Genomic DNA, 13,997 nt, shown 5'->3' with positions numbered 1-13,997 from the left:
TTGTCCTGTGTCGGAGAAGAGCTACTTTCTGAGGCTACGATAGAAAGCCTTGTCTATGTATTTGACATTAGCGATAAGTAATCCCTCAAAAACTATTCCCAGATCAATCTAGAATGTGTTTAATGCCTGTTAACAAGTAGGCACAGTGCTAGGCCCTGTTCAAACTTTATCTTTGATGTTTGCATTATCCACACAAAACAGGCTTTGTTTCCATTTTACAGATGAGGAAAATGAAGCTTAGGGGGGCTCAATAATTTGCCCATAGTGGGAATCTCAGGATTTGAACCCACACTCTCCAGCACTGACATTCCAGAGTGGAATTCAGAAAAGGAAACGCCAGCAACTATTCCTGCCCACTTCTGCTGCACTGTCTACTACAGCCACATGTGGCTATTCATATTTAACTAATAAAATCCAATGGAATTAGAAATTCAGTTTCTCAGTCTCAGTAGCCGTATTTCAAACATGCAATCGCCACATGTATCTAGTGGCTACCATAAGGTACACGTAAGTACAGAACATTGCCATTAGTGTTGACAGTTGTATTGGGCAGTGCTTCTGTAGGCTAGAAGGTTTAAGGAAAAAAAGCAAAAGGATGTCTTTAAGTTTTTTTTCATTGCAGTATCCATCCCAGCTCACAAGTAAGAAAGTAAGCAGTGCCCCAGGGCTTTAAGAGAGTTCTAGAATATAATATGCATTTGGTTGGGGAACATCACGTGTTGTTACACAACAGCAAAAACCAACTCTAGTTGTTTTAAGGGAAAGCTGTAGGGTAGAAAAAGGTCCTTAACATGTCCCCTGTTCAGTCTAGTCTCTGCTTACTGGCAACCGGCGTTAGGTTCTGGGGTTTCTGAGCTCATTCTTTTGGGACTCCCAGGACTGGGAACAAATTTTTACATTTAAAAAAAAAAAAACAAAAAAAAAAATGAAATTTTTCTATTCTTGTAAAAGTTCACTGAAACAAATTTAGAAAATGAAAATAAAAATATAAAAATGAAAATCAGTTATCACTTACGTTTTAGAATATATTCTTTTTCTTTTTTCTTGCACTTTTACTTGATAAATGCAATGCACTAAGAACCATTCTGCATGTCATTGTTCTTAAACATTCCTCTGTAATATCTTCTGAGGTCATTTTATTACATTTGGTGACTACATTATAAATTACCGTCTCTTGTCATTGGATATTTAATTCATTTTTGATGCCATTAATTTTCATGAACACTCATATAGTAAACATTCTTACACAAAAAGTTTGTATACATCCTTAAAATTGTTATGAGGCTGGGAATTCCGGATCAAATTATAAGCAAAATTTTAAGTTTTTTTGATGCACATTGCCAAATCTACCATCTATATTAACATTTACACTGGTGTCTGTCTGCTGAATTTCTACTAGAAGAAGGCTCTTCTCACAAAACCACATATACAGGAGTTGTGTTTAATTGTTACTTTTGGAGCTCAAATCATGGAAGGTGATAAAGGTATATTTTGGAAAGAAACCAATGTGAGTTTGCTCCTTGGTGAGACACAGGTATACCAGGTGGGGTTGTCATAGAAAATAAAATTTATTTGCAGCAAGTAAGGAGATCACAGTGCCTGGCCCTTAGTGAGTATTATAAAGCATTTGTTAACTAAAATAAGGACATTTGTTCTTAAATCTTTCCTTTCACCTCAGTATTTTCAGAGCATGTTTGTGTCTTTTTCTGCCCACCCAGTTATATTTTATTGCTTTTGTTTTTTTGTAGTAGATTCCAAATAACCTTTTTAAATATAAATTTCCCCCTCTTATAATGGATCAGGCATTTAGGGTTCTCTTGCTAGGATGGTCCTTCATTGAGACTAAATAATAAACTGTTATAATGTTAATAATTGCTAACACTATTTGAGCACTTAATTATGAACCAGGAATGCTATTAAGAACTGTATCTAAAGTCTCCTTTACAAGCTTCCCCGAATCCTATAAAGTAAATACAACTCTCACCCTCATGTTAAATAAGAGATTTGAAGGAGTAAGCCACTTTCCTGGGCCACGCAAGTAGTGGCGGAGCCGGGCGAGGAGCTGGGTTTGTCTGAAGCCTTTTGAACCCCCCCTCCCCCCCTGCTTTTCACCCTGTTAAAGGCACAGGTAGATAAAAAACCTGGTTTACCTCCAGCAAGATGCTACAGTATTGATGGTGACACTACTATTAGCAACGTGACAGTAGGAATAACTGTTCTTCACCAAGACCCTGCTCTTGTCAGGTGCTCCTTCTTGTTTATGCTGGTTAGATTAACTACACCAGAGGCCATCAGACCGAGCTGGCTCTCATGCTGGGGCGGCCCACATGAGCAAGCCACACTCTAAGCCTGCAAACACCTTAAGGTTACAAAAGCAAAACACTAAGGACAACCAATCATAAAAAGACAACTGGGCTTTAAGCTCTAGCCAGTCAAATAATTTCCTTTCTCTGCTTCTGCACTTTCTCCATGTACGCCTTTCCCCTGAACGTCTAACCACTCCTGGTTTTGCTTAAATAAACTTAAAATTTTTGTATGCTAAAGTTTATCTTTTAACAGGTTCTGAAATAACTTTCTAGGCCTGAGATGGGGCCGCTCCTGCCCAGGGTGCTGTGTCAGCAAACCGGAAACTTAGATGACTTTTGAGTCCCTGTAGATAGCCCACATTTACACAGTAAATCCATGATGTATGCAGTCATTCAGTCCCCAAACAGCAGGCCACTTCTGGGTCTGCTCACCCAAGCAAGGTTGAGTGTGTGGCCCGAGACAATCATAGTCTCCATTTGTCTCCTGTCTTTATTCCTTATCTTTTAAAAGCTTCTTGTCTTAGCCCTGTTTTGCTGTTCCTAGGACCCTTGAAAACAGACTCCCCACTTCCTGGAGTGTTAAATAAAGTTTGTTTGCATCAACTAAATTGTCTTCATCATTCTTGTAACAGTTTTTGGTGATAAAGAATGAGATCTGAAGCTGACTGCTAGCAGGCTCTGGGACAAGGAGACACATAAGCGAGGCACCTGCTAAAACCCTCAAGATCAGCGTTCCTCGTCCTTACCAGAGGCCATGGGTAAGTCACTCTCAGATTGGAGCTCTGCTCCCATGGGTGCAGCTCTCCAATCCAAACTGACTTTATTTAAAATATACTTGTATATACATATGATAATATATATGTATAACAATATGAACGATATATAACCATATGTGTGTGTGTGTGTGTGTGTATATTTCCCAGAAAGGTTCTGGGACCCCTTTCTGGGGTTTGTTAAAGTTTCTATGATGGTTCTGGCTCCTGAAAGGTTCTGGAATTTGTTAAATTTCCCAGAAACTTTCTTGAGACTCCAGAAAGGTTCTGGGGTTTATTCAAATCCCCAGAAAAGGAGTGCCTGGATGGCTCAGTCAGTTAAGTTAAGCATCTGCCTTCAGCTCAGGTCATGATCTCAGGGTCCTGGAATTGAGTCCCACATCAGACTCCCTGCTTAGCGGGGAGTCTGTTCTCCCTCTGCCCCTTCCCCTGCTCATGCACACTCTCTCTCTCTCAAATAAATAAATAAAATCTTAAAAAGAAAAAAATCCCCAGAAAATTCTGGGGTCCTAAAAAGGCTCTGGAGTAGTTATGTTAGGGTCCACAGCAGGTGGCAGCCTTTAAAGGACTAAAAAAACAGGAATTGCAATTCTGTAATGGGGGGACTTGATGAGCCTCAACTTGGGGACTTGGAGAAATAATTAAGATGAGAAATTGGACTGTTTTGACCATCAAATCTAAATCTAAATTAGACTGTTAAAAGCCATCAGAAATCTTCTCATGAAGGAATCATAGGCTCTGTTACTAATAGGAATCTCAGGAGCCAAAACAGCTTTCCTGAAAGATGCATTGCAAAAGCTTAATGAAAAATTAAGTAGGAGGTACCTCAAACAAAGGACTGATGTGGCTCCTACTATTCCCCTTTACCTTCCTTTACCAGAGTACTCAGTCCACTCTAAAAAGACTATAAACTGTAAACAAAGTCTGTCAGCTTAGTGTTCTTACAACTGCAACAGCGCCAGACCCAGAAACCTAAGACACCTGGGCCTCTTGCACTGTACCCTCCTGGGGTCCATAGTTAACACGCTAGTCCAGAAACTGGTGTCTCATTTGCAGTCAGCTGGGACACTGGAGGAAAGATTGTCTTCAAAGGTTTTGTCAAATCCTCCCACACCAACTCAGATGATCCCATATGTACCCTGGAAGGTGGGCACTACATAGGTGCTTCTCAGCATTGGCAAGACTCTGAGGGATTCTCCGGTTAATTACTACCAAATATCCCCTTTAACAGCGCAGCAGAAACTGAAATTAACAATAATGGAAGATTATTGCCAAATTCTGGTAGATATACCAGAAACCCCACTTGCTTGGGAGTCTAAAGATGGGATCCTGGGAAAACTGGCAGAAGCCAGCAAAGGTTGAGAGTTCTTACCAGAGTCAGCTGTCTCGCATCTCTGCGTCAAGAGTCCTAGGAAGATGACATTTCACGTTGTTGCTTCCTTTCCAAATCCAGACTCTTGTTAAGTTGGTTTTGGGATACCCATTGGTTGTCGGTCATTTTCTCCCAGGGACAGTGATTTCCTTCTTTCTTTTTTTTAATTTAAATTCAATTAACCAACGTAGAGTACATCATTAGTTTTTGATGTAGTGTTCAATGATTCATTAGTTGCGTATAACACCCAGTGCTCATCACATTCTTTCTTGTCTCGTTTTGTGCTCTGAGAACTTGGCTTGGCTTTCTGCCTCCCTGGGGCACCCAGGTTATCTGTTCTTATATATGTAGGCAGTTCAGTGTGAGGTTGGGGACCCCAAATATGATCGGACAGAAATGTACATTGCACTCCATTTGTGGCTAGGTGTGGCTGCACAGAAATGTGGGTTGCACCCCCACTTGTAGCTAAGATTCTGCTGACTGTTGTCAGCTCTCAGGAGGTTGTCTAGGTCTTTCTTTCTTTCTTTGGCTGTCTTTGAAAGGGGCTCTGGATATGGAGAGGAAAATATATTTTGAATCCTCTTTGGGGATGCCTCTTTCGTCAATGGGGTTATTCAGTCCTTCTGCGAATGTTTACTGTTTGTTATGGCTAAAACCTGACAAGATATTTGAAAAGATTTTTTAAGTAGCTCTAGAGCCAGAAGTTGGACAAATTTGAAGCTGATAGTCAGAGCCTGATGGGAATTTTTTTTTAGGGCCTTCTCCCCTAAGCTAAAATGAAACTATATATCCAGAGGGAAAGAGAAACATTCCGAAGACAAACACCTTTAAATCTAGAACACAACAATCTTTTGGTTTCCATCTAGTTGAAGATCTCCCTGATATAAAAAAGCAAATTGAAGATAATGTAGTTGGATGGGTGGGTCAGCTCCTGATATCACTCATGTTGCAACCAGATTCTTTTAGGAATTAAAAACAACTAAATGGGTAAAGAATATATATATATATACACACACATACACACACACATGCATATATATGCAACAGAATATTATTCTGCCATAACAAAGAATGCAGTTTTGGCATTTACAACAACATGGATGGACCTAGAGGGTATAATGCTAAGTGAAGTAAGTCAGGCAAAGAAAGACAAATACAATATGATTTCACTCAAATGTGGAATTTAAGAAACAAAACAAATGAACAAACAAAGAAAAAAAAGGACAAAAAGGCGACTCTTAAATACAGAGAACAAGCTGTTGGGTGGGGGTGTGGGTGACATAGATAAAAGGGATTAAGAATATACTTATCGTGATGAGCAGTGAGGAACCTCCAGAGTTGTTGAATCAGTATATTGTACACCTGAATGTAACATAACACTGTATGTTAATTAGATTTCAATAAAACAAACAACTGTCCTACAAAGTAGTTAGAATTTCTTACATAGATCTGTCTGTCTTCAAGCCATGCCATGTTACCTCACCTGGGGTTCCTTATTTCCATAACATTTGGAAAAAGAAGGTTTTCTATTGAAATGTTCTTGAATGAAGCAGTATATCAACAGAATGATAAGTCTTGCTAACAAGGTTTACATTATTGTGCCTTTTCCACTTATGAGTGTAAAAATCAAAAAGACAAAACATCCAACTGCAGGAGGCCTATCTTTGTTCTTGCAGTGGGGGCTGGGGGAGCAAAAGACTGTAGATCCAGATCTAGTTTATTGTTTTCTTCAAGCATTAGTATTCATCCTTTACTGCCAGGAATGCTTGTGAAGCTCTGTCACTCTAATTTAAAATGCTTTTGAGGAGGGCTCCGCACTGTCTGCTCTGAAATGGGACCTTGCTATTCTTATTTGTAAACTGTCAGCATGAGGCAGGAACTAGCCATCAGGAAGATTTGCTTTCACAAAAATATAAAGTGATTGGAAAACCCCAAACATCTACAAGCCTAACTTCTTTCATGCCTTATAGTTTTCTTTTTCTTGTGCCTTATGAAAAGAGCAGAGCATCCACTGGGGGTTTTCATTCATTGTTTTGACTTTTAATTCACAGAGGATTTATGCCATGGCTACGTTTGCAGAACTGGTTCATGAATATAAGTTATAAGAGAACCAAATAGCATTACAAAAAGTTTTTTTTTCTTCACTCTTAAAACTTTCCATGATATTCAAAGTGAGAGCCTTCTGGATTTTTTTCCCCATTTCAATACATTAGAGAGCCAGAAGATGGAATCAATGTTATATTAAACAAGGATTGAATAAAGGATCCCTGTCTTACTAATTATTTGGTGTCTCCATTTCATGTGTGGTCTCCTCAGTATTTACAAATGCAAGATAACTTTTCCCAGTCATTTATGCTGCTCTCCCAAAAGCCCTCATTTGGAGACACTGCGTCCTCAGAGTGGGGAGAAAACACTGAGCAGTGAGTTTTAGAAATGAAAACTGGGCAGCTCAATCTTGGTAATTATAGGGCATCACTGAAACTCGGATCCACCAAGGCTTACGTATTTTTTTTAAGGCTTATCTTGACTCATGTCAAATTTCTATTAGGCCAGATGTGTCTTGTTTGTGGGGACCCACACGTTTCAGGGAGTGCAGCCTTTGAATTGGCTCTGTTCTACCTGCTCACACCTATCTCTGTCAGTCTTCCACAAAGGCAGGGAGAAACTGGGGAGCTCAGAAAGATGGGTATTTACCGTTCTTTCCATATTGGAATTGCGTTCCAACAGCCCCCTGGCAAATCACCAACCTTTAATGGAATTTCAGTCGGCCATGAGAATTGCTGTTTACCAGACTAAAAGATGCACAATTACCTGTTGTCTGTGAAACCTTTACAGTTTTCCCATCATCTTCCATGTCCTTTTCTGCCGTAATATGGTATATATTCTTCTTGTAGATCAACTGTCCATTGGTCTAAATTAGTTGATTTCTCAGTGTATTTACCAGTGTGACTTCTTAGAGACCAGGAATTCTGTTTCTTATCTAATATAATAGCTGGCAAATGTAGTTATTCAAGAAGTATTTGTTTTTTTAATAAATGAATGACTAAATAAATGAATAGAAACAGTGCTTCATTTACTGTTTCAGTATACCACTTACTTATAGAGATAGGCACTAAAAGTCATTAAAAAATAGAGCATCATTCTTTAAGAAGTTAAAGTACCCAAGTTGAGAAAAAAAGAATAGTTCCTTGACAGATTTTTAAAAAGGAAACAGAGAAATGTCTTAGTCAAGAAAAAAGGTGATTGATATATTCTGAGTTTTGCAGAATTATTTTCATTTAATTCACTTTATATATATTTTCTTTTTTTTTTTTTTTTTAAGATTTTATTTATTTATTTGACAGAGAGAGACACAGCGAGAGCAGGAACACAAGCAGGGGGAATGGGAGAGGGAGAAGCAGGCTTCTTGCCGAGCAGGGAGCCCGATGTGGGACTCGATCCCAGGACCCTGGGATCATGACCTGAGCCGAAGGCAGACGCTTAACGACTGAGCCACCCAGGCGCTCTGTATATATTTTCTAATTGACTTTTGTAAATTATTTGTAGTACAGTTGAGTGTAGAAAGAAATATAAAATGCAGCTCCTTTTTTCAAGAAACTTAAGATTTAGTGTATGTAGGACTATATAAGTGTAACCTCTAGAAATACTTTGGTGAGTGTCGTAAGACTGATGAGTTCTGAGGGTCATGAAGTCTCCACAGAAGGCTCTAGAGCACAGCGTTCTGCTTAGGAGCTTGGACTCTGTAGACAGGTTTCCTGCTAGCTGTGCTGTTATTAGCCTAGTGCCCTTGGGTAAGTGAAGAATCTCTGTGTTCCTAGTTTTCCTCATCTGTAAGATGGGTGCTCAGTGATCAGTCAGTCTGCATCAGAGGACTGGAGTGCTAATCCAGGGAATTGATGTACGTGGAGTGTGCTTAAAATGATGTCTGGAGGACAGTGAGCAAGGTAGGTGATTGTTTCTGAGCAGAGTAAATAGATGTTTGCCTGCTGCAAAGGAAGAGAAAGGCAGACCAAGAAGCACAACATTTGCAGGGCTTAGACATTGAAATCACAGGATGTTTGAGGAATTGAAGAATTCACAGGGACTGGAGCACGCCGTCCACATCTCCAGCATGAGGCTGTGGCTGTAATAGGAAGGTGGACAGCTCATGAGGAGTCCTAGCCTTTGAGTGTACTGCTATGAAGTTTTTCCAAAAAAGCAACTGCAGAGAGCATTTGCTAATTTTTATTGTAATAAATCTCTTACTTGCTTAGTAATCTTTTTATTTTTATTTATTTTTTAAAAAGATTTTATTTGATAGAGAGTGAGAGTGAGTACAAGTGGGGGGGGGAGGCAGAGGGAGAGGGAGAATAGACTCCCCGCGGAGCAGGGAGCCCATCATGGAGCTTGATCCCAGGACCCTGGGATCATGACTTGAGCCAAAGGCAAACACTTAACCGACTGAGCCACCCAGGCACCCCTAGTAATCTTTTTATTTTAAACTGTAGCAGATTTAAAAACTAATCTACTCTAGCTCTTAGTGTATTTACCCAGTTGTATTTCTTTTCATTAATTGTTTTTACTTCCTTTAAAACCATGTTTATGATCTTTTAAATGAGGAGTGTACAAAGGGTCAAGGTGAGGAGTTAGAGGATATTTGACCTCAGGGAGGCTCTGTGTATCCTTTTCTCCTGGTTAGTTCAGAAGGGCAGATACCTTTAACCCTGCAGACCCATGTGGTTCCTTTGGCAAACAAATCATGTCTCTGGAAAAGACCAACAATCCCTGTGTAGAAATAGGTGAACCAACATTTCTTCTAAAAAGAACAACTAGTCCATTTCTTGGTGGAACCTCAGGAACCTCTTTGGGACTATTGTAATTTTCTTGTGTTTCTCAGGCCCCTTTACAAGGAAACCTGTTGAATAAAATCCATGATCACCAGCATCCTCGGCTCCGCTTTTAGTGAATGCCAGGTGGAAACCCCTGGGTGTGTTTAATTTTAAAGCAGTGATTCCTTACCTCCAGATAGCATGTTGTTTTCTCTGGTTTGGGAAAATGAGAATGACAGTGTGGGAAATTTTTCACAAAGCTGTCTTTTTTCTCAGTTTAAAAGATAATTTACTCTGAAAAGATGATGTTTCATTTTTTTGATGTTAAATTATTCCTTTTGGGGTGACTGTGTGGCTCATTAAGCATCCGCCTTCAGCCAAGGTCATGATCCCAGGGCCCTGGGAGCCCCACATCTGGCTCCCTGTTCAGCAGGGAGTCTATTTTTCCCTCCCTCTCTGCCCATTCCCCCACTCGTGTTCTCTCTCTCTCTCAAATAAATAAAATAAAAAATCTTAAAAAAATTCTTTTAATAAACTTATGGTAACGAAAGATGAGAATAATGTCAAGTGTTCTTATGGCCCAAGATAAGATGCTGACATCCTTATGATGCTGTCTGTCCTTTAAGTTTTTTACTACTTGGTAAATTCTCCAAGTCTGGGGACTTCTGTCTAGAGAATAACCTAAAGTAATTAGGAGATTTTTTGGAGGAAAGACTAATAAAGGATATCAAAGGAACTACTGGAATTATTTTTCTGTGTGCTTGCTTCTAGAAGTTTAATTGAACTTAGCCATTGACAGTAATATTTCTTGAATCCACTGTACATATCTAATACATAAAGCAAAGACACAACCTCTCTTTTCTTTTAAACATGACGTATGCGTCCCTGTTTTCACACCTTTGCTTCAAGAATTCACTGAGTTAGAAATGCCACCCCCCCGTCTGTGCCTGCTGAAACCCACGTGAACTATAAATCTAGCTCAAATGCCACCTTTCTCATGAAAAAGTCCCTGGTTGTTTCTACTGCTTTCTTCCAAAATCTTGAGATTTTTGACATAAACCTTCCTTATATTTAGTTATTTCTTTTGAGGACAAGTATGATACTCTTGGGAAACAGTAGGCAGTTGTATTAGTTTCCTGGGGTGGCCATAGCAGAAGTACCTAAAGCTGGGTGGATTAAGGTAACCGAAGTGTACTGTCTCACAGGCCTGGAGGCAGGAAGTCTGAGGTTATGGTGTCAGTGGAACACCCTGTCTGAAGGCCCTAGGCAGAGAACCACTCCATACCTCTCTCCTAGCTTCTGTGAGCCTCAGGCATTGCTTGACAGGTGGAGGCATCTCTTCAATACTCAGTCTGCATGTGGCACTCTCCCTGAGTGTCGTCACAGTCTTCCCTCCACATGTCTCCCCTGTCTGTGTTTCCCCATTTTATTTTTTAAAAGATATTTATTTATTTAGTTAGTTATTTGACAGAGAGAGAGAGAGCGAGTGAGCACAAGCAGGGGAAGCAGCAGACAGAGGGAGTGGGAGAAGCAGGCTCCCCGCTGAGTGGAGACCCTGATACAGGCCTAGATCCCAGGATCCCGGGATCATGACCCGATCATGAACCGAAGGCAGATGTTAAACCGAATGAGCCACCCAGATACCCCCGCATTTCCCCATTTTATAGTGAGGCCAGTCATGGGGGATGAGGGCCCACCCTAATGACCTCATTTCAACTTGATTATCTTTGTAAAGACCCCATTTCCCAAATAAGATCACATTCTGATGTGCTAGGTGTTCAGGACTTCAACATAAATTTTTAGGGGGACACAGTTCAACCCGTAAGTAGTTCAGAATGATTAGTGCATGAGGATTCTGGGAGCCATTGGAGATGAGATGAGAGAGAGAAACTAGGAGCAGTCTATAAAGGTACTTTCTACCCAGTTAGGAGTTTAGACTTGATCTGATTTGAAAGGACTGGAAGGTTTAAGTACTTTCTTCTGGCTACTTAGGGTAGGTAGAAGAAGGACCCAACCCTTTGGCTGCTGGAGGCAATTGCCTTTCCTCAAGACTGTTCTGAATGGTGGATTTCCCAAAAGAAAATGTGGGCTGTATTTAGAAAGAGAGGCTGGATGAGAAACAAAAGCAAAAATAATGAAATTTCTTAACACAAAAAGGATTAAAATAGAGTTTCATGCTAATTCTAATATAATTCAATCAAATTTACAAGATTACAAGTGACAATGCAACAATATATGTGTTACAGTTATTTACTTCTGCTAACAAAGTATCCACACACTTTAGCAGCTGTGACATAGTAAATATATATTTGGTCTCTCCCCTTGATTCCTGACACAGACCTCCTAAAACCCTTGTAATTTTGTGAGTAATGGGAGTAATAGAAGTGTCTTATACAGAGCTCCTAACTCCCTTGAAATTTGCTGGTGATAGGAGCATCTTTTGTTCTAATGAGACAATCATGGTAGGCTCCTGGATGGGAACTGGTCACTAGAAGGACCAAGCCGTCATTAGAAGCTTGGCCATTTCAGTCCCACTCCCTATCCATGAGGGAGGGGAGAAGGGCTGGAGATTAAATTAGTAATGGATCATGCCTACATGATGAACCTTCATAAACTGGTGAATATAAGTATTTCCCAGTGAGTTCTGTGAATGTTTACAGCAAAATATTGAATCTGAGGAGGAAGTTGTGGGCAGCTGTGGGAAGTTCAATTTAAAGCCATTGAGTTAGAAGTATAGGAGGCCCAGGCATCTAAAGTGAGGAGCAGTCTTGTGCCCCTAACCTGCGGGGTCCGTGTTAACTCTGGATAGCTAGTGTCAGAATTTAATTGAATTGTAGGACACCCAATTGGTGTCTAGAGAGTTGGAGAATTGGTTGGTGTGGTAAATATAAATAAAACACATACTGGGTGTCAGAAGTATTGAGAAACAGTTTTCCTTTAGCAGCTTAAGACAACCACTATTTTATTCTGTCTCACAATTGTGGGTCAGGAATTCGGACAGTGCTCAGCTGGGTGATTCTTCTTTTTTGTATGTTATCAGCTAAGATTCCAGGTGGCATTCAGCTGGTACTTTGACTGGTCTGGCCTCTCCAGACACAGGCCACTTAAGGAGAATGGGGAGAACCAGCTGGATTGTCAACCGTGACATGTACAGTGGTCTCACCAGCACATGGTCTCAATGTAGCTAGATTTCTTACACAGTAGCTCAGGGACCCAGAATTAGTTTCAAGAAGGCTGAGAATGTTTCAAGGTTTCTTGCTATCAGCCTCAGAGGCTCAGGAGGTAACACTGTCAAGCAAGTTGCTAAAGTCACACTGCATTCAAGGGGAAGAGAATCGGACTCCACTTCTCAGTGGGAGGATCAGTGTAAATTGCATAGCTATCTTTAATCTACCATGGCAAAAATTAATATTAGGATGACTCTTACTAAAAGTCCTGCAGATATTTTGGGAGATGCTGATAACATTTGTAAGTTTATTTGCCATTTGCTCAAGCAAGTAAGCATTTAAAAATTAATCAAGTGCTTAGCTGTATCATTATAGTATTGTGCACTGATGATGGGTATAAATAAAGCTAAGCCTATGTACTGGAAAACATTACAGCTAAAAATTTTACTAATTTAGAATTGAGAATGCTTACTTAATTAAGCCATCTGCTTAATTTCTAAAACATCTCCTATTTCCCACAATATCGTATAAATTATTGTAATAGTGTAACATGTAACATCAAAAGAATGCCATCCTTTTAGACAAGTAGTCAAAGTTTTGGATGTGCATAGACAGATTTCAATCAGTATATCATTGTATTCTTTGGAAATATAGCCAGCTTAGAAAGAAAACAACTTTGGAGGTGTTGCTGTAATGAGTTGGGAAAACGATTAGGACCACGGAAAATATTTAAAAACCCAACCCTTGGATACTCTGCTATTTTCTTGGTTTTACGCAGTTCCATAAAACACAAATGGCAGCTTTATTGTTGCTCTTCTGTTGTTTTATAAGCTTAATGTTGGCAGCCAGGGTTATGATGCAGTCAGCACTTTCAGACTGGGATGCACAAAAACATTAGATCCGAGAAGAGAGACTCCACCTCACTGATATCCTGTAGTGTTTTTCCGGGAAATGCCATGCTGGTGATTATAAAGGATGAAGTCATATATTTCTACCACCACATCCTACCATTATGGTAATTCTAATTGTAGTGAGCTGTGGAATCAATGGATGAGGGGAAAAAAAAAAAAAAAAAACTTCTCCAAAAAATAAAACAAACAAACAAAATAAAACTAAATGTTTGGCAATCTTTTGTTTAGTAATGTAACTTTATAAAATAGGGTACATTATGATTTTGGAAGAACAAAGGGATGGTGGAAGTGTATTAGTTTTTAATTGAGGATCTCTGAATATATAGAAAGGTATTATTAGTACTGTTATCATCATCATTTTGTATGTAGTTATGGTCTCGAGGACTCGCTGGTTGAGGTTAAAAGCAACCTCAACAGTTAGTTAAGACAACAATTAGTCTGTGGCCTATCATGCTCCTTTTCCCTAATTACAGTACCATTAACTACTTTTCTACGAACATGTACTCTTCTGCAATGGACAGACTATTATTTTCTGGGTTTTTTTTCTTACCACTAAAACCACAAAATTAGAATTGAAAGGTAAAGTTGTGACCTCTTTGACATACATTCCCACTAGTGGAGTCAATATTTGCCCAGTGCTAAGTTCAGTATGAGGATGTA

The sequence above is a fragment of the Mirounga angustirostris genome, unplaced genomic scaffold (assembly GCF_029215605.1).
Source record: "Mirounga angustirostris isolate CCGP_5_RB_7025 unplaced genomic scaffold, mMirAng1.0.hap1 SCAF_6, whole genome shotgun sequence".
NCBI classification, from domain to species: Eukaryota; Metazoa; Chordata; class Mammalia; order Carnivora; family Phocidae; genus Mirounga; species Mirounga angustirostris.
Note: the sequence above shows the minus strand (reverse complement) of the source record.